This window comes from Manis pentadactyla, chromosome 8, assembly GCF_030020395.1.
Source record: "Manis pentadactyla isolate mManPen7 chromosome 8, mManPen7.hap1, whole genome shotgun sequence".
NCBI lineage: Eukaryota > Metazoa > Chordata > Mammalia > Pholidota > Manidae > Manis > Manis pentadactyla.
Genome location: NC_080026.1, coordinates 31,226,205 through 31,237,411, shown reverse-complemented (window position 1 = coordinate 31,237,411; position 11,207 = coordinate 31,226,205).

Genomic DNA, 11,207 nt, shown 5'->3' with positions numbered 1-11,207 from the left:
ACATCTCCTTATCAATAGGCATTCCTAAGGGGTGGAGAGAAGTAGTTCATCTCCATGTTAATGAGTAATTACTTGGGCAACCCAGAGCTTATCTGAACATGTGAGGTTGAGGGGGGGGTTCTTCGCTTGCTTCTGCCAGAGCAGGAGACAGACGGCCCCTGGACTGCAGTTTGTAAGCAATAAATGGGTTTTAAACTTTATTTCTCCTTTTGACTGATTTCGGTCTTAGATGTATTTTGCCCCAGGATTTCCTCTCCCCAGAGTTACACCATATCACAAGCTTTCACATAGTATCTGCTAATATTACTTAGTAGTGATATTCTATGACCAGAATCCTATACTTAACAAATGTGTAGGTAAAAAAATATGACAAGAGGAGAAGGCTGTTTATTTAGCCCCTTACCATAGGTGTACCAAAAACACATATATATGAAATTTGAGAAAAGTGGAATGTACACTGAGAAAACAATTGAATATTGTTATGTAGTCTAGGCCTGGTTGCAAGTTGTCTCAGTGGTGACACTCTGGCAAGAGGAAGAGAAAAATCTTTACTATTTGAAATACTGAAATATTAGCTAAAGAAGCCAGGGCAAGTACCAGAACAAAGCAAAATATAATGCCGTGCAATAGGGAAAAGTTAGGCTATTGAAAATATGAAGAAGAAGGGCGGACCAATCAATTCAAACTAATGGTGGCCATTTTGGAGGAAAAAATGTGTGAAAAGAAACTGTGAAGTGGAAACAAAATAAGCAGGTCAAGAACACAGGTTGACCTGTAAGTATTTACAACATATGTCATTACATGACAGAAGCAAGGCACAGAACATGCATTGTTCTAGGAGACTGCCTACTGTTGGTTGACTTATTTAATACTCATAATATCCAAATAAAGTAGGTGTGATTATTATGCACATTTGACTAATGAGGAAACAGAGACTATACCTCGTAAGATCACTTAAGTAGTAAGTAAGAGGTTTAGGATGCTTATCCAGGTAGGCTGGCTCCAGAATTCATAGTTTTAATATTGTTTGCTGCATTTTGAAGCAAATATAGCTACAGGTACATGGATAGTTTCTGAAACTTTATATTGGAAAATAGTAAGAGATTTTGCCTCTAGATAGAGAAGGACTGGGGACTAGGAGTCAAAGGTAGAAGGGATATTTACTCTTCAGCATATAGTCTTCTATATTCTTTATTGATTTATGATTTTATGATTTTCATCTTAGGCACAAAACTTTTTCAGTAACAAGGTCAAAATAATTAAAAAGAAAGAATAAACAGAAAATAAGCCTAGAAGGGAAATCCTGCTTTACACATGCCAGCTTTCTTTTTTACACCTTCCCCTTGCCCAGGTCTCTTTATTTCATTAGCTCAGTAGACCACAGAGCCTTCCACAAATAGCTCTGAGTCCCAAGGCCTGTCTGACTATTGGTTAATGCAAATAAGCACAGCAAATGTTTCTGCTGTGTCTCAGTAACCACAGTCTCAATTGAAACACAGTTATGTATTATGGCATTGCTAGGCAGAACTCTTCAAGCAAGGCAGGATCTGTGTGCAGTTATAGAATGTCCAGACTGGTTTCTCTTTAAATAGAGGCGAGTTTGGGTTTGTTGATCAAATCAATTAGAGTGGTTTTACCCAGTTCACTCTCAGAATGGGAAACTACCTTTCCAAAGCATTGGAGAATAACAAGAACCCCAGACAAAAAGACCAAAGAGTTTAGATTTGCATATCTGAAAATCACCTGGGGTCTATTTGTGTGAAGAATATCCACATGTGGTTCTCTCTCTCTCTTCTCTCCTTTTCCCTCTTCCTCTCTCTAATTTTCAATCGCTTTATTGAAATATAATTTACACACAGTAATATGCCAATACTGTGAGAGTGCTGTTGGATGACTTTTGACAAATGAATACACCCATGTTACCAGCACCCTATTCAAGATGTACAATGTTTCCATCATCCCAAAATGTCCCTTGGACCTTCCTTTGCAGGCAATGTCCCTGTTCTCAATCATTGTTCTGAGCGGATCTGATTGCTGCTACCATAGCTCAGTTTTGCCTCTTCTACATCTTCATAAAAATTGAACCATGTAATATTTACTCTTGTGTTAACTTTACTTACTCTAAATAATGCTTTTGAGATACATCCTTACTATTATGTGTATCAATAGGTTATTCTTCTTTATTTTTGGTTAGTTTTGTTTTGCCATTCACCAGTCAATGGGTATTTGGGTTTTTCTCAGTTTTATGACATCATGACTAAAGCTTCTATGAACATCCATGTGCGAGTCTGTCTGAACGTGTGTTCATTTCTCTTGAGTAAATTCCTAGGAGTAGGATTGATGGGTCATGTGACAAATGTATATTTAATTTTCTAAGAAAATGTTTAATCATTGTTTAATTAATTTAACAAGGAGGCCATTAGACTGAGGTGGTTCTTGATGTTGGTGGTGTCCGACTTAGACAAACCAAAATGTAAGTCTATATGTAAGCCTCAAGGTTCCAAAATTGAATCCTAAGAACAATCCGTCACAACTAGGCTCAAGCTAAGTAGTGTTGGAGCTACAGCTTATCAGTTTCCTACTTAGATTTCACCTTTTCTCTATAAAATCTTTCCCTGAGCTCCTCTTGGAGCACTCTTAGCCACTTCTCATTCAGTGCTGCACAATTTGAATTGATTTTTGCTCAAACCCAGATTTTTGAATATGCTTCAATTTATCTTTTAATGCTGTTAGGGATGTACCATTTCACATGCCTCCAGAAACAGTTACTCCACATCTGTTATAGCACTTGGTATTATCAGTCTTTTCAGTTTTAGTTATTTTAGTATGTTAGGAGATTTTCCTCATTATTATTTGAACTTGCATATTTCTGATGCCTGATGATTTTGGACATCTTTTAATAAAGCTTATTGGTCATTTGAATATTTTTTGTGCAGTATCTGTTCAAGTCTTTTGCTTGTTTATTAATGGGTTGTTCATTTCTCACTATTAAATTCTAGGAGGTTTTATAAAAATATCTTTTGGATACAGTTCTTTGCCATGTATATATATTGAGAATGTTTTATTCCAATCTATGGTTTGCCTTTTGAAGACAGAAAGTTTTAAATTTTGGTGTTTATTTTATCAATATGATTAGTTTCTGTCCAATAAATCTTTGCAGTTTCATACCAAAGATAATTTCCAAAGTTTTCTTCTAGACTCTTTATATCTTTAATTTCTAGATTTAGGTTTTTGACCCATTTGAAATTAACTTTGGCATATAGTATGAGGTAGGGGTGGGCTCTTATTCTTTTACATATGAATATTCAGTTCTTTTAGCACCATTTGTTGATAAGACTTTTTTCCTTAATATCTTGGAAGTTGTGTTGAAATCAATTAACCATTTATATGTGGCTCCAGGTCTAGAATCTATTCTTGCCCATTGACTTTTTTCTATCCATATGCCTATACCACACATTGAATTACTGTATCTTTAAAGTAATTCCTGAAGTCAGTCAACTAGTGTATTACCATCAACTTTCTCCAGTTGGTTTTTACTTTCTGCGTTCTTTAAATTTCTACAAAAGAATTAGAATCAGCTGGTTATTCTGTACAAAAAATTCTCAGTAGGATTTTTCCTGGAGTTTTTTTGAGTTTATAATTCAGTTTGGAGACAAAATCTTAACAATACTGAGAGTTTCAATCTATTTTTAGGTCCTTAACAAAAGAACAGTGTTAGACCTTTCTCATTTCTCTCAATATTCTTGTAGTTAGTGTAGCAGTCTTGCAAATTTTACTAAAATAATTCATATTAAATTGTAATAATAATATGGTGTTATAGTGACTTAGTATTTTATGTTTCCATTCATTATAAGTGGCATTTTTAAAAATTCATTTTTTAATTTTTAAGAGAAATATTAATCATTTTTGGCCTTTGCAGCCTATTACTTTTAAATTTATTTATTAATTTTAGTAATTTCTTTGATAGACATTTTATTATTATCTATGTAACAAGTCAAGTTATAAGTAAATAAAAGATGTTTTGCTTCTTCCTTTCTTATCTTTATGTCTTTTTTTTTTATGCCTTATTGCTCCAGTGATGAATAGAAATGGTGAGAACAGACATTTTCATTTTGCTCACATGATCCTGGGGGTTGGGGTGGGAAGAGCTTAATGTTTCAACATAAAATATGATTTAGTTGTAGACTTTTTTTATAGATGCCCTTTAACAGATGAAGATGTTATACTTCTGTGATGAGAATTACCATGTCTTTTAAATATTGTCAAATGCTTTTTGCATCAGTGGAGTAATTTATGCTTTTTCTAATCTATTGTTAATGAGAAGAATCCCAATGATTGATTTTTGAATGTTAAAACAACCTTGTATCTTAGGATAAATCCCACTTAGTTATTATAAGGTATCCATTTTATATATATTGCTGGAATCAATTTCTTAATATTTTATTTAAGGATTTTTGGATCATAAGTGCTGTTAGTCTGTAATCATTTTTCTTTGTAATATCCTTGTCAGGTGGTGGTACTAGGGTTATGCTAGTCTTACAAAAGACTTGGAAAGTATTTCTTGTTCCTCCTTTCTCTTACAGTTTGCATAAGATTGGCATTATTTATTTTCTAAACATTTGATACAAATTATCATTGAAGCCATCTGAATATTGAGGATATTTTTGGTGGGAAGATTTTATTGTGATTCTTTAACAGAAATCTGAGTGTTTTTCTTTTTGTGTCCATTTTACACAGTGTATTTTGCAATGGATTTATCCATTATGTATGTTTCACATTTATTGACATAAAGCTTATTCATAATCTAATTGCTTTTTTAATGTTTGTAGGCTATATATGTTGATGTACCTTGTGTTGGTAATTTGTGCTTCCTTCCTTCTTATTTCTTGATCTGTTCAGGTAGATGTGTGTCAGTTTTTAATCATGGAAAAATCACATTTTTGTCAGTTTATTTCCTTTGTTATTTGTCTCTTTTTTGTTGTTACATTAATTTCTGCTCTTGTATTTGTTATTTCTTTTTCTCTTCTGTTTTTGTGTTTACTTTATTCTTTTTCTGGCTTCTTAAATTGGAAGTTTTAGATTGTTGATTTAACTCTTTCTGTTTTTCTTCATTTATAGTTACAGATTTTACTCTTAGGACTGTTTTGGTTACACCCCGCACATTTTGTCTTTTTGTGTTTTCATCAGCTTCAGTTGGGAATAATCTCTAAATTCACATTTGGTGTCTTCTTTGATTCATAGGTTATTTAAAAGAGGATTGATCATTTTCCATATATTTGGGATTTTCTATATATCTTAACGTTATTGATTTTTAAATGTAATTTTGTTGTAGTAATATACTATAGATAATTTCAAACTTCAAGTTTATTGAGGCTTATATTATATACAGCATATGATATACCTTAGTGAATGTTTCGTGCTATTTGAAAAAATGTGTATTATGTTTTTGTATGGGTGTACTATTCCATGAATGTGAATTGTGTCAATATGGTTGATTTAAATATTCTTACTAAGTCATACTAGGGTTTTTTTTTTGTGTGTATCTGTTCTATAAAGTACTGAAATAGAGGTGTAAAAATGATCCTTTGTTGCTGTGAATATTTGCTTCATATATTCTGAAGCTTTGTTATTAGATGTATATACAATTAAAGATTGTTATTTAAATTATTTTATCCTTAAGTCACCCACTACTTGTTTTAAAGCCTAATTTATCTGATATTACAAGCATTCACAAGCATTCTTACGGTTAGATTATGTGTGTGATATTTTGTCCATCTGTGAAGATTACAAATAGGTTCAAACAGACTTCTGCTTAAGTTCTCTAGTGATACATTTAATTTGTAAGAGATAGAAGCAATGGAAAACCATGTTTCATGAGAGTTTATGCAGTTTTCTCCTCCCATGGGAACTGTATAAGAGCACAAGTCCTCACTGCTCCGACTTACAGAACATTCCTCATAACCATTGCACAGCTAGGCTAGAGGAGTGGGCTCCTTATAATTACCATTGCTCCAGCCATCTTCTTCTAATCTCTGACCTTCACACTGTGGTTTGCATAATGAAGTCTCTTTTATAAACTTAACATAAAATGGCACTGTGATCATTTGTTTCTTTCCAATGCCTCAGTGTTTTCCCCTGATATGACAGATGAGCCTGGGAAGGATATGCAGTCCTGCCATATATGCTAGTGTTTTCTGTGGCTTACCCCTTTAGTATCACCTTATCCTTCAGTACATTTTCCTGGGCCCAGCCTTTCCAAACTCTTGTCCATAGAGTTTCACTTGCCTTCTATTTCAGGCCACTCCTAGAGAAACTATGTATGTTATATGACCTGGCACAAATATGTGCTCTTTGAGTTGTTTTTCTATTATCAGTGAGGACAAACTTGAGTTTACACTTCCCTGCTTTTTTGCCTGGGGACTAAGGCATACATTTACAGGAAATTTACCCAAGATTTAGAGAGTAGTTTTTGGTTTTGGTGTAATAGTTTTTGGTCCTTTGCAAAATAAATTAATGAGCTACCTTAAATAAGAATTTGTTCAACCTGTTAGTCTGATATCTTTTGTGATGTGCTGAGATCTCTTAGATCAATCTGCTCAGGGATCTCCTTGTAAGGATATGAATATAGCCCTTATTGAAAGTAATATTGAATATTAAAAGGGCTTTTTTATTCTGAACAGGGTACCTGAACAGATGAAGATTTAACCCACTCTGGACTAGAAAATAAAATTTTACATAGAAATGTTACCTGTATTGTGTTTAGAATGAAGGGGCAATAGCAAGAAAGGCTCAAGTTTATGAATGAAGCTAAATATATCCGAGAGGAAAGCTGAGCATGTAAGTTAAGGCTGGAAATAGAACTAGTGTTGAAATGAGAGGTAGAGCTGAAAGAATACTGCATATTTTGCTATTCTTATAATGTAACAGAAAGGACCCACAGAAAAAACCAGCATATAACTTGCTGAGAGGATGGACTACTTTATAATTATCCCAGAAAGACGATCATATACCATCTTCTTTAGACTGTTTATATCAGAAAAATTACCACCTCAGCTAGAAATTTCCTAAGGGTCTGTGAGTCCTTACTTTGCCCTGTCAAAATCTGTTGTAGAAGTTTAACAATAACATATTTAAGAGGCTAAATCAGGACCACAAAGCACACTGACTAGGTTCCAGTCCTGGCTCTGTCACTTATTAGCTGGGTGAGTCAGCTGTGTGATTTCCCTCTGTTTCATTTTGTTCATCTATAAAATGGGATTTTAAAGTGTTGTTATAAAAAGTAAATTAATGGGCATATGTAAATTACTCATAACAGCCCCTGACATCTTTCGACAGCTTTGTTAGCGCCTATTTTCATTCTACATTTTCTCTCAGGTAAAAGAACTCAATGTTTCATTCCCAATTGCTCATATAACACTGCTTTAAAGTAAACACTACCTTCTATTGAAAGGTCAAACCTTGATGAGTCTGAGAGAAAGGCTTCATAATTCTTAGAGACTGTATGGCTTCCCTTGGTAGCAATTCTGTTAAACTGAGCATATGCCATCTGTTAAACAGACAATAGCTGAGAGAACCTCCTCTGGAGCTTTTGAATAAAATAGAATAGGAAGAAAGGGAGAAATTTATAATTTGAAGATAAGGAGAAAAGGCAAGACATTTGTGTAATGGCAGAGAAAAACACTTTTACACACACACACACACACATACACACACACACACACACACACTCAATATTAGGTTAATAGTTTATAAGCCATAATGGGTTTTCTCTTGGCCATAATTTCCTGAATATACCACAAATTTCCAGCCATGGCCTTATTTTGCAGAGTATGTTCATATACAGAGAAAAACTATTGTTTGGCATTTGTTTATCTGCTCTAAGTTTTATTCTCCAAGGTAAGAATAGATGATATTCATGCAGCTTTCCTGTATTACAAATCCATTCTGGCCACTGGGTCATAATTTCCTCTGTTCCATTTGCTCCATGATTCCCTTGTGTCACAGGATGGCAATGTTTGAAATATATCACCTTGATGGCGCACTCCATCACCCTGCAGCAAAACTTTTCACCCACAGCTAGATACTTAATTCATATGTTCTTTCCAATCGGTTTAAACTTTCAAAAAAATCAAATATTGTTTTTCACGACACAGGTGATACTCATGAACTTATTACCTCTCTCAAAGGCCATTTCTCTTGGCAGCTGCTTCACACTGAATAAAGATGAGCCTTTTCACTTCATCAATTGAGATGAACATCAGTGCAGCTGTGTCCTATTGAGGCTGAAGGCAGGGGGAATGGGATTAATTTTTCAGTGAGTTAGATCAATCCGTAGAGAACACAGGGACAATTCTAGCCACACTACTTTGTTTTGGAAGGCTTCTCACCTCTGGATTTTTAACAAAGTTGCTTCAATTTTTAACTTGAATTTTGACTAAGGCTTAAGGTTTAGACATTGTGCTTTTTATTCAAATTGGTGATCAGTGTTGTGAAAAAGAGGGGATTCAGTTGTTTTTTACTTAATGCCAATTATATTTGGTCTAAGGCAATGCTTTGCACCCTGGTGGCTAGTCAGAATCATCAGGGGGGAATAGGAAAGACATAAACAAATGCAGGAAACATTATCAATATGTTTATTTTTCCATATTCATATTTTCACTGAATGCATATTTATGCAGTGACATATTTATTTATTAAGAACCAGATTTTTGTCTGATTCTGGAAATCCTTTAAAAAGAGAGATTTCTTGACTTTAAAAAGCTTACCGTTTATGACAAGTGTCTTGCCTGAGGGTTTCAACCCTGGGCTCTATGTTCACTATGGATTCAGTAAGACCGGGGAGTGATAATGGAATGTTCTTGGGGTAAAACGGTTTATACCTGACTTTATTCTCCTGGTGGTAGGTTGAGCACTAGAATCATGTGTTCATCCAGTAGTCTGCAGGTCTGTAATCCACCTGCAAGTCTACCTCCTACTGGAGCACTGGGCAGAGTTCTTTATATAGTGATTCAGTCAATAATAGCTAATTGCCTATAGGTGTGGTAGCATTACCTTAGCAGCAGGCCAATTACATCATCAAGTAGTTTAGGTTCAGGTGAGGATCCTGGCCATAGGAATTTAAAAAAAATTGCTATACAGTGTTCTCAAATTAGATGAGAAAGAGAGGGGTCCTCTAATCTAGTGGTGGGAAGGGTGGAGTTGGTGGTGAGGATGATGTCTTGCCAATGGGTTTAAGCCCCAGGCAAGTTCACTATGGATTCAGTGAGACTGAAAAATGACAATGGAACATTCTTGGGGTAAAAGGGTTTATACCTAACTTTATTCCCATGGGGGCAGGTCAATCACTAGAATTCTGTCCACTCAGAGCGAGTCTGCATGCAGCAAGCCTGTCTCTGCCTCTGGGCCTCTCTGCCCCTGCAGCTGTCTTAGTCTCTGTCCTCGGTGCTGCCACTCCAGCCTCTGCGCTCCTGCAGCCTTGCAGCCATGCCACCATGTCACCCAGAGCACTGGGTAGAGCTCTTTATATAGAGTCAGCAACAACATATTGCCCATATATGTGTAGTGAGCAAGCCAAACAGGGCCAGGTGAGAATCCCAGCCATAAGAATCTTCACTTTCTCTACAGCAGCCTTCCTGGAGAACGTGGCTGCTGAACTGCACCCTGCAGATGAAACGGAGTTAGTAGGATAAAGATGGGTAAAAGGAATTTCATCAAAAAGAACTGTACAAGCAGAAGCATGAATAAAAGACCCCATCTGTTGTGATGGGGGAAATATAAGTAGTTTTGTTTTGCTGGAGCATCAGATTGGAGGAGATGAGTGAAAAAGAGATGAGGCTGCAGAAGCAGGCAGGATCCAAGTCCTGATGCAGCTTCCATGCCAGACCAGGGATGGATTCTATATGTGATGAGAGCTACTGGAAGTTTCTAGGGTTTCACTTTAGACAGCTCCTTCTGGTTTCTGATAACACCATGGAGAACTCAGGTGCCTGGTCTGTGTCAAACAAGTTGGGTGATACAAATAAATATATATTATATATGATAGACCTTTCTGGAAAAAAAGTACTTGTACTTATCATCAGTTAGCAATGCAAATTCACAACCACAACAGAGGGCTTACGAGCTATAGAAATGGGGTTGAGGTAAAGGAGAAATCACTGCTGGCTGAAGTACTCAGAGATAGTTAATGGGATTCAGTGGCCTAGTGACTTGAGGGAGGGGGCAGTTTTGATAGGCAGAATTCCAGAAAGAAGGAGAGAATGATGTAAGAAAATAACAAAAAATATAAAGTCCTTGTTATGGTTGGATAAAAAGGTTAAGGGAATAGGAACAGAGAAGATTACAAATTTATGCAGAGCCCAATTAACAGGTTTTGCTGAACATCAAACTGAAGTTTTAGAGATTTCTAAAAATGTGATCTATGAAAAGTTTCTAATCAGGGGAGAAGTATTTGCAATACAGGGTACTATTAGGGTTGAGCTGGCAGCAGAATTCATGGTAGAATTTTTAAAAAATAAGTACAAATAATAAAAATCTGCATTGCTACAGTAGCAAATGGAAATGGAAGAAATCTACAGAAGTGAAACTGCATGCTCACCTCTGGTCTGCTGACCGAAAAGCATTTTTATTGAGCCTTTGTGTGATTCTGGATTACATCCAGAATTGGAAGCAGTGTCTTTAGCTATATCCTCAATACCCTTAGTCAAGAGGACTAAATTTTTCACTGGGAGAAGAGATAGTTATCTATAGCAATGGGGAGAATGAAGAACTTCAGTTATGAAAGTCAGTGCCCTACAACTTGCCAATTGTTAGACTATCCAAGAGAACTTGTTAAACAAATTTCAAGATCCTACTGCAGTTATAGAGTCAGCTCAGACAGGGTGCTTAATAAGTCCCTATGATTCTTATTATCAGGCAAGTCTGGGAAGCCAGCACTAGGGTGAATGTTACTTCAAAGCACCAGGGTAATTGTGGCATATTATTTGACATCATTGGTATAGCAATTTTTAATGTATAATGACTCTGTCAGCCTTCTGGGTCCTGAGAAATTGAAATCAAAATCCACAATCTAAATCCCATTATTTCCACTCTCCCTCTACTCTGATCCACCATCACATCCTTCCAGGGCTACTGTAGTAGCAGCCTAGCTGGCACCTCTGCTTTCCATTCCTCCGAAATATAGTCTGTTTCCTATATAGGAGATGGAAAAT